General features: G+C 39.4%; 1 long non-coding RNA gene across 1 annotated transcript; it reads left to right on the forward strand.

The window, feature by feature from the left end:
- Positions 1-297: 297 nt before the first annotated feature.
- Positions 298-2,933, forward strand: LOC118735212. The gene is made up of 3 exons (XR_004992538.1): positions 298-441; positions 505-857; positions 2,794-2,933. It is a non-coding gene; the product is annotated as an uncharacterized LOC118735212 (long non-coding RNA).
- The last annotated feature ends 12,433 nt before the right edge of the window (positions 2,934-15,366 follow it).

The raw sequence follows: 15,366 nt of genomic DNA on the forward strand, positions 1-15,366 counted from the left end.
AGTCGATGATTAACTATTATGGTGTCCTTTTTGTATTTTAGAAACAGGTAATAGAATGATCTTCGCTGTCTCGATATTAACATCCATTATGTTGTATCTGTATAGTTTTTTGCCTGCAGGTAGGTAAAAGTTGGTGATTTTTGTCCTGGTGGTACTTTGTGGTGTGTTCGGCGTGTCCATGCCTGTTGTTTTGTTGTAATTTTTCTTTTTCTCGTAAATTAATGTTGATGCGACCGTAGCAGTGTGTTTGTACCCTTAGGTTGATGCGGCTGTAGCAGTGTATTTGTATCCTTAGGTTGATGCGGCTGTAGCAGTGTGTTTGTCCCTTTATGTCATTGTATTTTATCGGAATGTTGTAATCCCATCACATACGAAATCAAAAGAAGCTCAAAAGGTTTTAATTGTGGTCCTGGTGATGGGAGCTTAGGAGCGTACAAAGGCGTAAGTTGATTTATTTATATATGATTCAAAAACTATTATATCTTTATTGTACAAATTGAACAGGAAATAAAGCACAATTCATGTCAGCATAAACATCGAAATTGGCGTGAGCTTTATTTTTAACCTCCTCGGACCAGGACACAATTCACACTCTTTATTTCGCTTTTATGGATTGGCGAATAACCAGAGTCTTGCCGCATTACAAGTTTTAATATTTTAAAAGCCTCGTGTGAGTAATGCCTGAAAGCTGTGGCTAGTAACAAGTAAGCGATTTGAGAGCGCGCGGTTTGTATGTACATGCGCTAAATTCCTTTAAGATCGGATGAAATTGAATCGAAATTGATCGGAGCACGTGCCATAAAGCAAGTAAGCTGCAGGTCGAGGTGTGGCTGTGAGCAAACAAGGAAGCTCATTTGGTAAGTGTCTTAAAGAACTGATTGGGTGAGAGTTAATAGTTAGTGGTGTGCGTCGTAGTGTGGTATAGAACATAACCTAGGGAAATCGCGCCAAAATTGTAAAATGCGCGGCTAAAAATTTCTTTCGAATATTCGTGGCGACCATTTTGTATCATGCCGACAACACGTTCCGGGGCTAGTAAAGAGGCTAGTGCGAATGAAGGAGATAGCGATAACGAAGAGTTTGAAGAAACGATTCCTCAGCAGCCTACAGCAAATATGGCTGGGCAACAATCGCTCGAAATTCGGCTAACTGAGATTTTGCGGCAAGTTCAAAGCATTCAAGAAGAGCTTCGGCAAAGTACGCAGGTACAGGCGAATGCGGCTAATGATAACGGAATTATTACAACAGCATCCAGCGTAGTAGGTCATTCGCAAAGTAGTTCACAACTAGGATTAACACTCAAGCTATATGATTTGCCAGAGTTTGAAGGGCGTCCAGAGAACTGGCCCATGTTTAGAGAAACTTTTTTAATGACCACTGCAGAGTACCAATATACTGATACACAGAATATGATTCGGTTACAAAAGGCAGTTAAAGGAAAAGCTAGGTAAACTATCGAGTGTCTGTTAATCCATAGTAGGAACGTGTCGCAAATTATGAAGGTTTTGCAGGAGCGTTTTGGGAAGCCGGAACTGCTGGTAAAGAGTCAGATAAATAAAATAAGAAATGTTGCGCCGATATCAGAAAGTTGCATCGAACAGCTTGTGGGATTTGCGACTAAGGTGCAAAATCTGTCTTCGTTTCTGCAGGCAGCTGATTGCGACCACCACTTGTCTAATTCGACGCTGATGGAAGAACTCCTGTTGAAGCTGCCCATACAGAGACGCATCGAATGGGCACGTTACGCTTCGTCAATTGTACCGCGACCAACAATCTGCCATTTTAGTGATTGGTTACAGGAGTTGTCATCAATTGTGAACTCGGCCTGCGTGTATTTACTCTAGCTTAGAACCGCGACAAAATAGACCCGAAGGGCGTTCAAGATTTTTCCACGCCAACGAGGCTAGTGGTGAAAATTCTGGGCGAATCAGGTGTGAGTCATGCGCAGATAGGCACACGATTACTAAGTGCAGAATATTCCTGAACATGGAGCACGGGGATAGATGGCGCCTAGTTCGTCGCAAAAAGCTCTGTTTTAATTGCCTAAAGGGAAGTCATCGCAGCAACAACTGTGGTGAAGAATATGAGTGCGGTGACAGGCACTGTAAAAAAAAGTGGCATGTACTTCTTCACGAGTCCAGTGGCAGAGCACAACAGTGGCAGTCAGCGCCACCGCAGCAAGCGTCGCAGCCGACTTCGCGGTACGCGATACAGCAAACGTTGGCATCGACATCAGAACAAGCAGTACAGCAAGTTTTTACAAATACGGTAGCACCCAGTCCCGCCCCGAAATTGTTATTTAAGATACTGCCTGTGGTATTGTACGCGCATGGTAGAAAAATCAATGGCGCATATTCATAGTCATATTTAGTACTCAACTAAGTCGAAACTATTCTAAGTCACAACTAAAGCTATTCATAGTCGCCTTAGTTTCGACTTTTCTGGCTAAGTACCAACTTAGAATTTAGTTTCGGCTGCAGCTGCAACTAAGTCGTAACTAGGAAAAAGTATTTTATCAAATTAAGGGAAAACAGACGAAATATGTAAAAATTAAGTTGGTAGAGGGTGATTTTGATAATATTGAATAATCTCCCATTAAAATTTACAAAGATCGATCCATCTTAATCGGAAGATGAAATTAAATGCGTATTACAATTCGAATAAAGCTATATCACCATTTTATAATTGGAATAATTTATATAAATTCTCAAATAATAAGTCAGTTTCACCCTAGTTCTTTTAAAGTAAATTTGTGCATAACATTTAGATATCTACTATTTGTATGTTTCACAGCATGCTTTCGATAAACATCGACTTCACATCATTGCGGTTGTTCTGGCTATTTCACACAATTAACAAGAAAATTATACCTTATTCATTTGCATAATCATGCAATGAAAATAAAAATTACATAAACGGATCATCGAACTTGGCATTATTTAATAAAAATGTAATTTTTCCAAAATATCGTAAAGAAAAATCGATACATTTTCACACTCGTTTTGCTATATCGTAAACTAAGTCGAAACTACTTAGTAGAAGTCTGAAATGCGACTATGAATAGAGGTAAATTTTAAGTTGGTACTCAAATTTAAGTTGCAACTTTGTTAGTTTCGACTTAGTTGCTGGACTATGAATACGCGCCAATAGCTACGCGTTCTTCGACGAACGGTCAGCCATATCCTAAATGAACCGCGACTCGCCTTGGACTGGAGGGAAGCAGTGATAACTTGACCCTGCAGTGGTTTGGCTGCACGACTGTTACGGAGCGTTCCTGTAGAGTAGACGTTCACATCTCCGGCGTTGGGCGTAACCGCAGCAAATTTCTGATGCGTGATGTTCGCACGGTTGAAAATCTTCAGTTGCCAATGCAGTCGCTTAGCCTGGCAGATCTTCATTGTAAATATCATCACTTACCAATCGTACAATATAACGATGATGTACCAGAACTATTGATAGGTTAAGACAACGCACATCTTGGCATTCCGAAGCGAACAGCATACGACGGTAGAAGAGGACATGCAGTAGTGCTGACGAAGCTTGGATGGGTTATTTATGGGACGGCGGGCCCCCTAGCTCCTTATTCGCGGTATCACACATTGTTTGCACAAGTCGGCGAGACGGAGAATATGACCGACAACATGGAATATCTTGTGAACGATTTCATAACTAATGAGAACATGGGCGTAAGTACGGCGAAGCAGGACGAAGCTAAGGACTTGTTAAGAGCGAAGAAATTATTGGAAGAAAACACTAAGCGCGACGGGATTCGATTAGAAACGGCTTTGCTGTGGAAGCGAGACGACGTGGAGGTGCCAGAGAGCCGAAAGATGGCCGTTAGAAAGGAAGTTCAAGAAGAACGACAACCTGAAGAAAGCATAAGCTAGGATCATTTCTGAATATCTGGCAAAGAGCTATTTCCGGATGCTGAGTAAGGAGGAAGCCGCAACAATAAGCAAGCGGACTTGGTACCTGCCTCACTTTGGTGTGTTTAACCCTAATAAACCAGGGAAACTTAGGCTAGTTTTTGATGCGGCGGCGGAGTCACGAGGCACTTCACTCAACTCCGTGTTACTCAGTGGGCCAGACTTTTCACAGTCTCTGGCAAGCGTCATGATGAAGTTTAGACAGAAACCGGATGGAGTGTGCGCTGATATTGTGGAAATGTTTCACCAAGTGAAGATTCGACACGAAGATTTGGCATCGCAACGCTTTTTATGGAGATTCGATCCCGGAGCGCCAATCGAAGAACACGTGATGAATGTGATGGTATTCGGAGCTACTTGTTCGCCCTGCTCAGCGCAGTTCGTCAAGAATAAAATCGCAGGTGACTTTAAAGAACAGTTTCCAGAGGCTGTAGCGGCGATCGTAAACAATCATTACGTAGATGATTTTGTGCATTGTTTCTCCAGTGAGGATGAGGCCTTTACGGTGACCAATCAGGTTGTCCGCATTCATAAGCGCGGAGGTTTTGAACTAAAAAGTTCGTATCGAGCTCGCAACTTATAAACAGCTTAAATGAAGAACAATTGCCATTAAATTATTTGAATTTTGACAGAGAAAATGCCGAATTGTTCCAGAAGGTGCTCGGAATGTTTTGGGAAACCGAAAGAGACGTTTTCAAGTTTGTTCTATCCTTAGGAAAGGTGAATCAAGACGTGTTAAGGCAGAAGCGGAAGCCAACAAAACGAGCAGTCCTCAGTACAACGATGTCCATCTTCGATCCGTTTGGAATGGCAGCAGAATATTCCCTGGAAGTTAAGTTAATCCTGCAAGAAATTTGGCGGGAGCGGATAGATTGGGATGACAGCATATCCGACGCGGTGTACGTGAGCTGGAAGAATGGCTTCGAATGCTACGAGATCTGGAGAGTATAAGTATACCACGCTGCTACGGAGCTACATTTGCTAAGGGACTCGTCGAACTACATGTGTTTGCGGACACGAGCGAGTCAGTATTCGCAACTGTTGCATACTGGAGACTTGTAGACGATCACGGCAATATCCGACTGGTTTTCATCGCTGGTAAAACTAAGTGTGCTCCAATTAAACTGGTATCTGTTCCTCGTCTCGAATTGCAATCAGCAGTGCTCACAACGCGCCTCAAAAATAGTATTATTGCAAGTCACGACAAGATCCCAAATAGAGTTACGATGTGGTCTGACTCAAAAACGGTATTGTCTTGGTTAAAATCGGATCATCGGCGTTACAAACCCTACGTAGCGCATCGGGTAAACGAAATTTTGGATGGCAGTGAAATTAATGAATGGCGATGGGTACCCAGCGCACTAAACCCAGCTGACTTCGGAACGCATTCCAGAGATGGAAAGCGCGAGTCATTCTGGATCACAGGTCCGAGATTTTTACAGCAAAACGATTACAACTGGCCGTCAAATGCATCTTGTGAACCTACAGAGGTTGAGCTGCGCAACAGATTCCCGATATTAATAATTAAAACTAATATTTCATTTTTTAAGAGATTTTCGTCCTTCACACGACTGAGAAGAGTAATTAGCTGGATGTTGCGATTTCGGGAAAATTGTCTCAAGACGAAAGCGACACGCGTTTATGACGGCTTGAAGGTGTTCGAGTTGCAAAAAGCCGTAACAGTAGTCATACGATCAACACAGATGGAAGAGTTTGCGGATGAATACCATGCCCTGCTCATGGGCAAGCGGGTAGAAAAAGGTAGCGCGTTGTGGAATCTCAGTCCCGTTATGGATGCGGAGGGCGTCATAAGACTGTGTGGTCGAATAGACGCTGCCACCGCGATTTCATCATGCACGAGACCCCCGATAATCCTGGCTAAGCGATGCTACGTAACGGAGTTGCTGATAGATCATTAGCATCGCTCTTGGAAACACCAAAACGAATCCACAATAATCGCCGAAATACGACGTAAGTACTGGATCCCTAATATAAGGGTCGAAGTGCGTCGCACCACTAAAAGATGCCAGTTTTGCGTCAATGCAAGAGCCGTTCCAGATCAACCAGAAATGGCCCAATTGCCAGTAGACCGGCTGACACCATTCGTTAGGCTTTTCACCTACACCGGCTTAGACTAAATGGAACCGTTCAACGTTGTAATCGGTAGGCGAAGCGAGAAGCGCTGGATCGCCCTCTTTACTTGCCTAACAACGAGAGCGATACATTTGGAAATGGCGAAGGACCTCTCCACCGACACCTGCCTGTTATGTATCAGGATCTTCATGTGTAGACGTGGAACACCTGTGCGTATCTGTTCGGATAACGGTACGAACCTCGTCGGTGCTGACAGGGAGCTTAAACGCCAGCTTATGGAGTTTAATAATGGCAAAATAGCAAATGCGCTTGCGAATAAAAACATTGACTGGGTTTTCAATTGCCCGTTGAACCCACACGCTGGAGGCTGCTGGGAACGTTTGGTACGCTGCGTCAAAAGAGCTATGGGTTATGCAGTACATAACGAAAGTCTTCAAGAACACGTCCTATACAGTCTCATGTGTGAGGCAGAGAACAAGGTTAATTTCCGACCGTTAACACACATCCCACTAGACGCACCCACTGATGAACCGCTGACTCCCAATCATTTTCTTTTAGGTACCCCAAATGCTGAGCAAACGCCATATCCGAATGAAGAGAAGTTCCAAGCCACTCGCAAACAATGGCGTAAGGCCCAACAGGTGCAATACCGATTCTGGAAGAGATGGGTAAATGAATACCTTCCTGACCTGACCAGGAGAACCAAATGGTACCAGCCAGTGAAGCCCTTGGCCGTAGGCGACGTAGTCCTCATGTGAGATAGCGGTGTTCATCGAACGAAGTGGCTTATGGGACGAATAATGGAAGTATTTCTGGGCAAAGATGAGCAAGTCAGAGCTGCACGGGTCCAGACTCAGGTGGGCATCTTTAAGCGACCAGCCTGTATGTTAGCAAAACTCGAAGTTGGTGAATCTAGCTAGATTCACGGATGCGGGGATGTTGATGCGGCCGTAGCAGTGTGTTTGTACCCTTAGGTTGATGCGGCTGTAGCAGTGTATTTGTACCCTTGGGTTGATGCGGCTGTAGCAGTGTGTTTGTCCCTTTATGTCATTGTATTTTATAGAAATGTTGTAATCCCATCACTAACCATACGAAATCAAAAGAAGCTCAAAAAGTTCTAGAAGGAGTTTAATTGTGGTCCTGGTGATGGGAGCGTAGGAGCGCACTAAAGCGTAAGTTGATTTATTTATATATGATTCAAAAACTATTATATCTTTATTGTATAAATTGAACAGGAAATAAAGCACAATTCATGTCAGCATACACATCGAAATTGGCGTGAGCTTTATTTTTAACCTCCTCGGACCAGGACACAATTCACAATTAATTTTACTTTGGTGTGATCTTCGATTCTAAGTTCTCATTTCATAGCCATCTAAATCGCACAATTGCAAAATCATATTCCATGCTTGCCTTTACACGCCGTTTTAGTTCTGACTTCACCGACCCGTATACTCTAAAATTACATTTTACCTCACTAGTTCGTTCTAAGCTAGAATACGTAGTATTTATATGGAGACCATACTATGACTGCCATATTAAAAGGCTTGAGAGGGTACAAAAGACGTTCATCAATTTTGCCCTCCGCTCTTTAAATTTTGATGATCCTGTTCCTTCTTATAATGCCAGATGTCAACTAAACGACCTGAAATCTTTGCACAGTAGAAGGATCATTCTTTCCCTCAGCTTTATGTATGATACTATCCGCAGTGTGATTGACTGCCCTTTTCTATTGGAAATAGTTTTCTTCCATGTTCCCCACAGAAATCTTCGAAATAATGAAATCTTCGGTCTTGAATGCGTGAAGACCAATTATGCATATTATGCAATTTGTTTGCAAACTCCTTAGATATCGATTTTTCTTTTGATAAGACTAAATTTAAGTCATTACTAAATGAACGCATTACTTAGCCTGTATTCTAATTTATCTATAACTCGCTTCGTAGTCTGTAAGAATCATTGTATTTCATAGATCACTTTATTGAAATAAATAAATAAACTAACCGTAAATTAGATTTTGCTTTACAACTTTTGTGCCACAGGAGAAACCAAGACTAAAAAAGAAAAAGTAACAACAGGTTCTTATTTAAGGTTGGTGATTACAAGCCTAGAGCATGATTTTAAGAATTCATAACGGCGAACCCAATATGGCGGCCAAAAAATCAAAGTCGATCCGATTCGCTTGAGAAGTTTTCCTCTGGGGCTTTTGTGCCGCTTATTACGAATCTGAGGTCAGGTTGGAAAAATTCAAAATGGCGAAAAAAAGTTTAAATCGATTAGATTCGCTTAAATTTTTACAACCAAGTGTTCTTAAGGTCCCTGATTACGAATCTGAAATTAGATTAAAAAAATTCAAATGGCGGATCAGTTTGACAACGCCGGTAATCTTTTGTGGGCATTGTGCATACTTACAAGTGAAAAAAGAATCAGATGTTTTCCAGAAATGCCTCCCAGCTGAGATCACCTGATTATATGTGATACAGGGTTACACTCAATGGACCATATGCATATAAACTTAGCAATCGCTTTTACTTAAAATTTCATATCTTTCACATAAATTTATTTGAACAAATAGAGTAAAAGATCTGAAATTTTAAGCAAAAGCATTTGCTTAGTTTTTATGCATACGGCCCAATATGTATAAAAAAACTTTAAACGGACTCTGACAAAACCAGCAAGAAAAGTTCTATTAAGCGTAGGAGTCATTGACCAAAATGCATTAAAATACTAAAATGTTACATAAACGTATAACGCTAGTGTTACATATAAATAACGCTCGAATTTTGCGGACTAATATTGTTGTTATGAAATTTTTTATTACTTAACAAAGATTCACGAGTCTTACATATACGTTTCAGGTCGTACAGACACCCCTTGATAGAAGTCGAAACTTTTTATTATGGGTACATATCCTCTCTTTTAGTATCCTCCAAAATTTGGTTCTCTTAAATTGCCTCTTTTGCTTTCGCGTTTAATGATTTATAAACATCCGAATTTATTTAATTCAATGCATATTTTGCCAATTTTTAAGTTTATTTTAATAACTTTAGTATTTTTCCATTACTTCAAATAAATTTGTTCAAATAAATTAAAGTGAAAGGTATGAAATTTTAAGAAAACGCAATTGGCAAATTTGGTGATCTCAGTTGTGATAAGGGGTTGCCAGATTCTGAAACGGAGAAAGGAGTACATTTCTGATTTATTTTGGAACGAATTTCCGTCATCCCTTGTCAAGTCTGGTTTGCAGACAAACCGGTTTCGGCATTGTGCCATGTTCAGTGTCATTTTTCGAGTTCTTGTCCTTAATTTATGTTCATTTATCTTAGGTTATGTGATTTTCGTCGATGATTAACAATTATGGTGTCGTTTTTGTATTTTAGAAACAGGTAATAGAATGATATTCGCTGTCTCGATATTAACATCCATTATGTTGTCTCTGTATAGTTTTTGCTTGCAGGTAGGTAAAAGTCGGTGATTTTTGTCCTGGTGGTACTTTGTGGTGTGTTCGGTGTGTCCATGCCTGTTGTTTTGTTGTCATTTTTCTTTTTCTCGTAAATTAGTTTTAAGGTTTCGAATATAACATCCGATGCGGTATTTGTTCGTTTATTATTTTGCCGTCGAAGGTTTTTAGTTTGTATATTTCCATATTTTTTAGTACGTTTAGTCGTTGGCATTTATGTTGTACATGCAGTAGTTTCGCTGCCTTTCTTATCTGCGTTGGTGAACATTTGTTGTTAAACATGTGGTTAGCAAAATTTCATCAGCATAAAAAGCCGCCTTTAGACAGATGATCAATAAAATTGAGAAAATACCACTAGCAAAAGAAGGATACAAAAAACGACTGAACGCAATATATGCCATAGCGTCTAATAACGGATCAAGAGAGATCTGGTAGAGGAAATCCGAAGGGAGCACAAAACCAGAAACCCAAACAAAGAAGAAAACAATGACACAAATTGGGCGGTATTAACTTTTACTGGGAATTCAACGTACAAACTAGCATAGCTGTTCCAGAAACACAACCTTCGCACATCATTCAGAACAAATAACAACGTAGGACGGATACTACGGAACACCACAAATCAAGAAGACCCATTGGATAAACAAGAAGTGTATAAACTAACTTGCAAATGCAAGCATAGTTATATAGGTCAAACAGGGCGGAAAATAAAATCAAGATTTCGCGAACATATAAGGGACTATAAAAAAAAACACAGAAACCGAGTGCAATACCAGAGTAAAATTTTGCTAACCACATGTTTAACAACAAATGTTCACCAAGGCAAATAAGAAAGGCAGCGAAATTACTGCATGTACAACATAAAGGCCAACGACTAAACGTACTAGAAAATATGGAAATATACAAACTAAAAACCTTCGACGGCAAAATAATAAACGAACAAACAAATACCGCATCGGATGTTATATTCGAAACCTTAAAATTAATTTACGAGAAAAAAGAAAAATTACAACAAAACAACAGGCATGGACACGCCGAACACACCACAAAGTACCACCAGGACAAAAATCACCGACTTTTACCTACCTGCAGGCAAAAAACTATACAGAGACAACATAACGGATGTTAATATCGAGATAGCGAAGATTAACATATTACCTGCTTCTAATATAAAAAAAGGACACCATGGCATTTCTAATAATTAATCATCGACGAAAATCACATTACCTAAGATACATGAACATAAATTAAGGACAAAAACTCGAACCAGACAGAACGAAAAATGACACTTAAGATGGCACAGCGCCGAAACCGGTTTGTCTGCAAACCAAACTTGACAGGGGATGACGGAAATTCGTTCCAAAATAAATCATCTTACCACCCTGTCGGAAATATCAACCAACACCAGTACAGTATTTACGGTAGCAAAATAACAGTACAAACATTAAAAAGGAGTACAATTTTTTTTAATTGTTTGTGCAATTTATTGTTACAAATTACCCAAAGGTAAATATATGTATTTAAGCAAAATGCATTTTAGTCTTTATTTCCAGTTGATATGAAATTCAATTATGTTTAGTTTGCTATCAGAATACGTATAACTAGCAGACCTGGCGAACTTCGTCCCGCCCAAAATTAGATTTTTAATTTAAACATTTTGGTCCAACTGTTTCTCCAACAATTCACATTTACGATTTGTACTGGCACATTCATCGGCTAAGACTAACGTGGTCGTTTGCAGCGTTAAATAACCGAACGAAAGTGTTATGTCCAAGAGAAGTTCCCTGGTGGCAACAATGATCCGGATCTATAGTGAATGTACCCTAGAAGCTTTATCTTAAAGGTGGTGGCAATTTCAAAATGAAAGCGTATCCTTGTTCAACAGAAAACAATATACATTCATAGACTGAGATGAAATACCTTTAATAAATTTTCAATGAATTACTTTCATGAAACTGGCTTCTAAGGTATTTCGACAGGTGGTGATTTGAGATTTACCACGGCATAACTGAACCCTGGTTTCTTCGAATGAAGCTTTAACGCATAATAATATTGGCAAATCACATCCATTGGGCCAATCCTAACACACGAGAGTTCGATATACTTGATGGTGCAACAGGCCGATTTAGTCTGACATTTACGGCACCTTTTCTCACTTGACCATTTTTAGTAATAACTAAACTAACAGCCCTATTCGCGTGTTGTTACAGTCGTCAATTGCCACAGTTCAATTGTCATTATCGTGTCATCAACTGTTGTCATAGGTATGCACAATCAATAATGACAAGCGAAAAACTTGTTTATATGCCATTGCGGCGAAAGTTTCTCTATAGTGAAACAGCTGTTTTTTGTTTACATTTTAATTGTTCCTTTTGACCGCCACTGCAACAGACGGGATTTCTTTTAAATAAAATGCACCTGCAGCTGCTGCAGTTTTGTGAAGACCACCCCGAACTGCAAACGTGTAAAAACTGCCCTAAAAAACTGTTGTCTCGGAGTTCCCTCAGAAGTCTTCTTCTCTGTATAATTTCTTTTTGCTCCACATTAATAGTCGCGTACATAATAATTATTTCCTCCATGAATAATATTCTGAAATGGATACTATTATGATATGCATGCGCAAATAATAACTTTTTAACACACCTATCTAGGCAAATAAAATGGTTTCACATTTTTCATTTAGTAAAATTTTGCAATTTTTTCTGCAAAATTAATAAAATTGAAAATATTAACACCTGTTTTAGCGTTATCACGTACTCAATAGGTCATCACAAAAATAATAGCAGTTGTCACATGGGGAGTTTCAAATTGCCCTCTGCATACCTAAACGTGACAATTGATTATTAGCATGATAATAGTTATAGCGGCGAGTTTTGTCATTGCACGCGAATAGGGCTGTAAGTGTGAAACTAAACTATCCAGAGACCTACTCAAACAAACACACAAAACTCTGTTAAAATCCCTCCAGCCATTTAGGATTTCACTCACAAATATACCTACAGAAGAATTATATACTTTTCCACGCCCGCTTTTCAAAGAGCCCATTTTTCTCAATGAGTATGGGATTAATTTCATATACATATCTCTATACGAAGTGTACCAATACTGTACCATGAACACTTCTAGAGACATGCAGTATGAAATTCGGCTTGAATGGTAGGTGCCACGTCCCCTTATCCAATAGCTCCATATTTTCTCCATGACTATGCGATTAATTTCTTATATCATCACACCAAGTTCCAGTACTCTACCAAGAACAGTTCTAGAGTTATGCAATAAGAAAAGTTCAACTTGTATGTGTAAGCGCCAATCAATATATATATATATATGGGAAGTGCCACGCCCGTATAAAGTTCCAGTACTCTACCATGAACACTTTCAGAGATACTTATTATGAAAAATTCGGTTTGTATGGGAGGTACACGCCCCCTTTTCAAATAGTCGGAATTTTTCTTCATGAGTATGCGATTGATTTCATATATCTCCATACCAAGTTTCAGTACTCTACCATGAACATTTCCAGAGATATGCAGTATGAAAAATTCGGTTTGTATAGGAGGTGCCACGTCCATTTTCCAATAACTCCAGTTTTTCTCCATGAGTATGTGATTGCTTTTATATGTTTCCGTACCAAGTTCAAAAATTTTACCACGAACTCTTCCAGAAAATGAGAGCTATTGGAAAAGAAGGCGTGGTACGTCCCAAACAACCCGAATATTTCATGCTACATATTTCTGGAAGCGTATGCGATTGATTTTATGTACCTTCAATTTGTATCCAAGAGTATGGGATTGATTTCATATATCTCCATACCAAGTTCCAATACTCTAGAGCATGCGATCGATTTCATTTACGCCAATACCAAGTTCCAGTACTCTACCATGAACACTTCCAGAGATATGCAGTATGAAAAATTCAGTTTGTATGGCCCCTTTTCCAATAGCACAAATGGCTGAAAAAAAAATTTCCATCGATAACTTAAATTTGTGACACACAATGGCTAGAGGCGTCGCCTGAGTGCATTCTTTCATATCACAGCGCACGGCAGTGCGCGCAAGTGACGAAAGCAGCCACAGTGGAATGCTGAAATGACTCGCTTATATATACACGAGATTTGGAAGTTTTTATCCAGACGTTCAATCGACATGATTGAGATATCGTTGGAAAGGTCTTACAGAGTGTGTCCAGAAAATGTATTCATGCGTCATAAACGATTAACCAGATTCTTAAAAATTAGGCTAAAGTGTTGCGAATCAAAAAACGTTTTTTTGCTTTTGCAGGTTTAAGGGGGCGTATAGGTACACCCAACATATTTGGTGTTATTCTATAGGCCAATACCTTTCAAACGATACCTTATATATTGAGTTACTAGTTGGAAAGATATAGAGGTAAATGTGTTTTGGTTCGTGTCTCCACTACCAGATGCTTTGGTATGTGAGAGGCGTCTGTACGTACCATCATTTAATTTTGTTCAAATTTTCAGGGATTAAAGTACAAAAAAAACTAAGAAGGTTTTGTTCCAGGATGTCATGATTCGTATGCTTTTGTGGGCGTGGCTGCTGCCTGAAATTCGAAAAAAGGCAATTTTTAAACTACCACTGAGGCCACACTACTCAGTCCATATCATTGATGTGGATATCAGTAAAAGGGTCTTAAAACAAGCTACCTAACGCTGTCTTTTGCATTTATAAAATATAAATATGTCATAACGTTATCGCCTGAAAACTAAAAATCGGGCTGCTGAAAATATACATTTCGGAAATTTTCTCAAAAACTGGTCAGTCGATTTTATTCTAAGTTTTCATAAGTCTAGCCCAAAACCTTAGCTTTCATTAGGTATATAGCTTGTATCTGGGAAAACTCTTGTTGTGGAGATATTGCGATTCAAATTGAAAAAATGTCGATCCAAAAAGGGTCAAATGGTTAAAAATTAACAAATCCGTCTAATTTGGTTACTTTAAGATATACAAATAACCAGTGGCGTAGCCCGGATTTGGCTTTGGGGGGATAAAAAAAAACTTTCCATCGATAACTTAAATTTGTGACACACAATGGCTAGAGGCGTCGCCTGAGTGCATTCTTTCATATATTTATGTATGTGCCAGTTTTACCGTTATATATTTTTTATACCCGAACGCACTTGTGCACAAGGGTATTATAACTTTGTTCACATAACGGTTGTTTGTAACAGGCAAAACGAATCGAGATAGATATAGACAAATGTATACATAAATGATCAGGATTAAAAAAAAAATCGATTAAGCGGTGACTGTCTGTCCGTCCGTCCGTCCGTCTGTGCACACGATAACTCGAGTAAAAATTGAGATATCTTAACGAAACTTGGTATGTGTACTTCTTTTGGGCGTAGGACGGATGGTATTGAAAATGGGCGAAATCGGACAGTAACCACGCCTACCTCCCATATAACGGTAATTTTCAGAAATACGAAAACTGCGATATTTTAGTAACTACTAAAGAAAATTCACTCAAAATTGATATTTACAATGAGTTTTAGACGAAAAATGAGAATATTGAAACATTTTGGCAAATGGGCGTAGCTACGCCCACTTATGGTTACATGTGTATATCTTGGTAACCGCTGCACCAATTTCTTCCAAACTTGGCCCAGTTATTGGCCCTGGTACAGCATACCAAACGGCAATAACCACGCCCACATCTCATATAACGGTAATTTAGAGAAATACGAAATATTCGATAAATCAGTAAATATTAAAGCTAATTTATTCAAAATTGGTGGTTACAACAATTCTTAACAAAGAAATATGTTTGTGATAAAATTTTGGAAAATGGGCGTGGCACCGCCCACTTACGATCACATATACAGGGTGTCCCAGAAGTAACGTGCCAAACTTTAGGGCAAGGTAG

Source organism: Rhagoletis pomonella, unplaced genomic scaffold (genome assembly GCF_013731165.1).
Source record: "Rhagoletis pomonella isolate Grant_MI unplaced genomic scaffold, Rhpom_1.0 Rhpom_scaffold_00003, whole genome shotgun sequence".
Lineage (NCBI taxonomy): Eukaryota > Metazoa > Arthropoda > Insecta > Diptera > Tephritidae > Rhagoletis > Rhagoletis pomonella.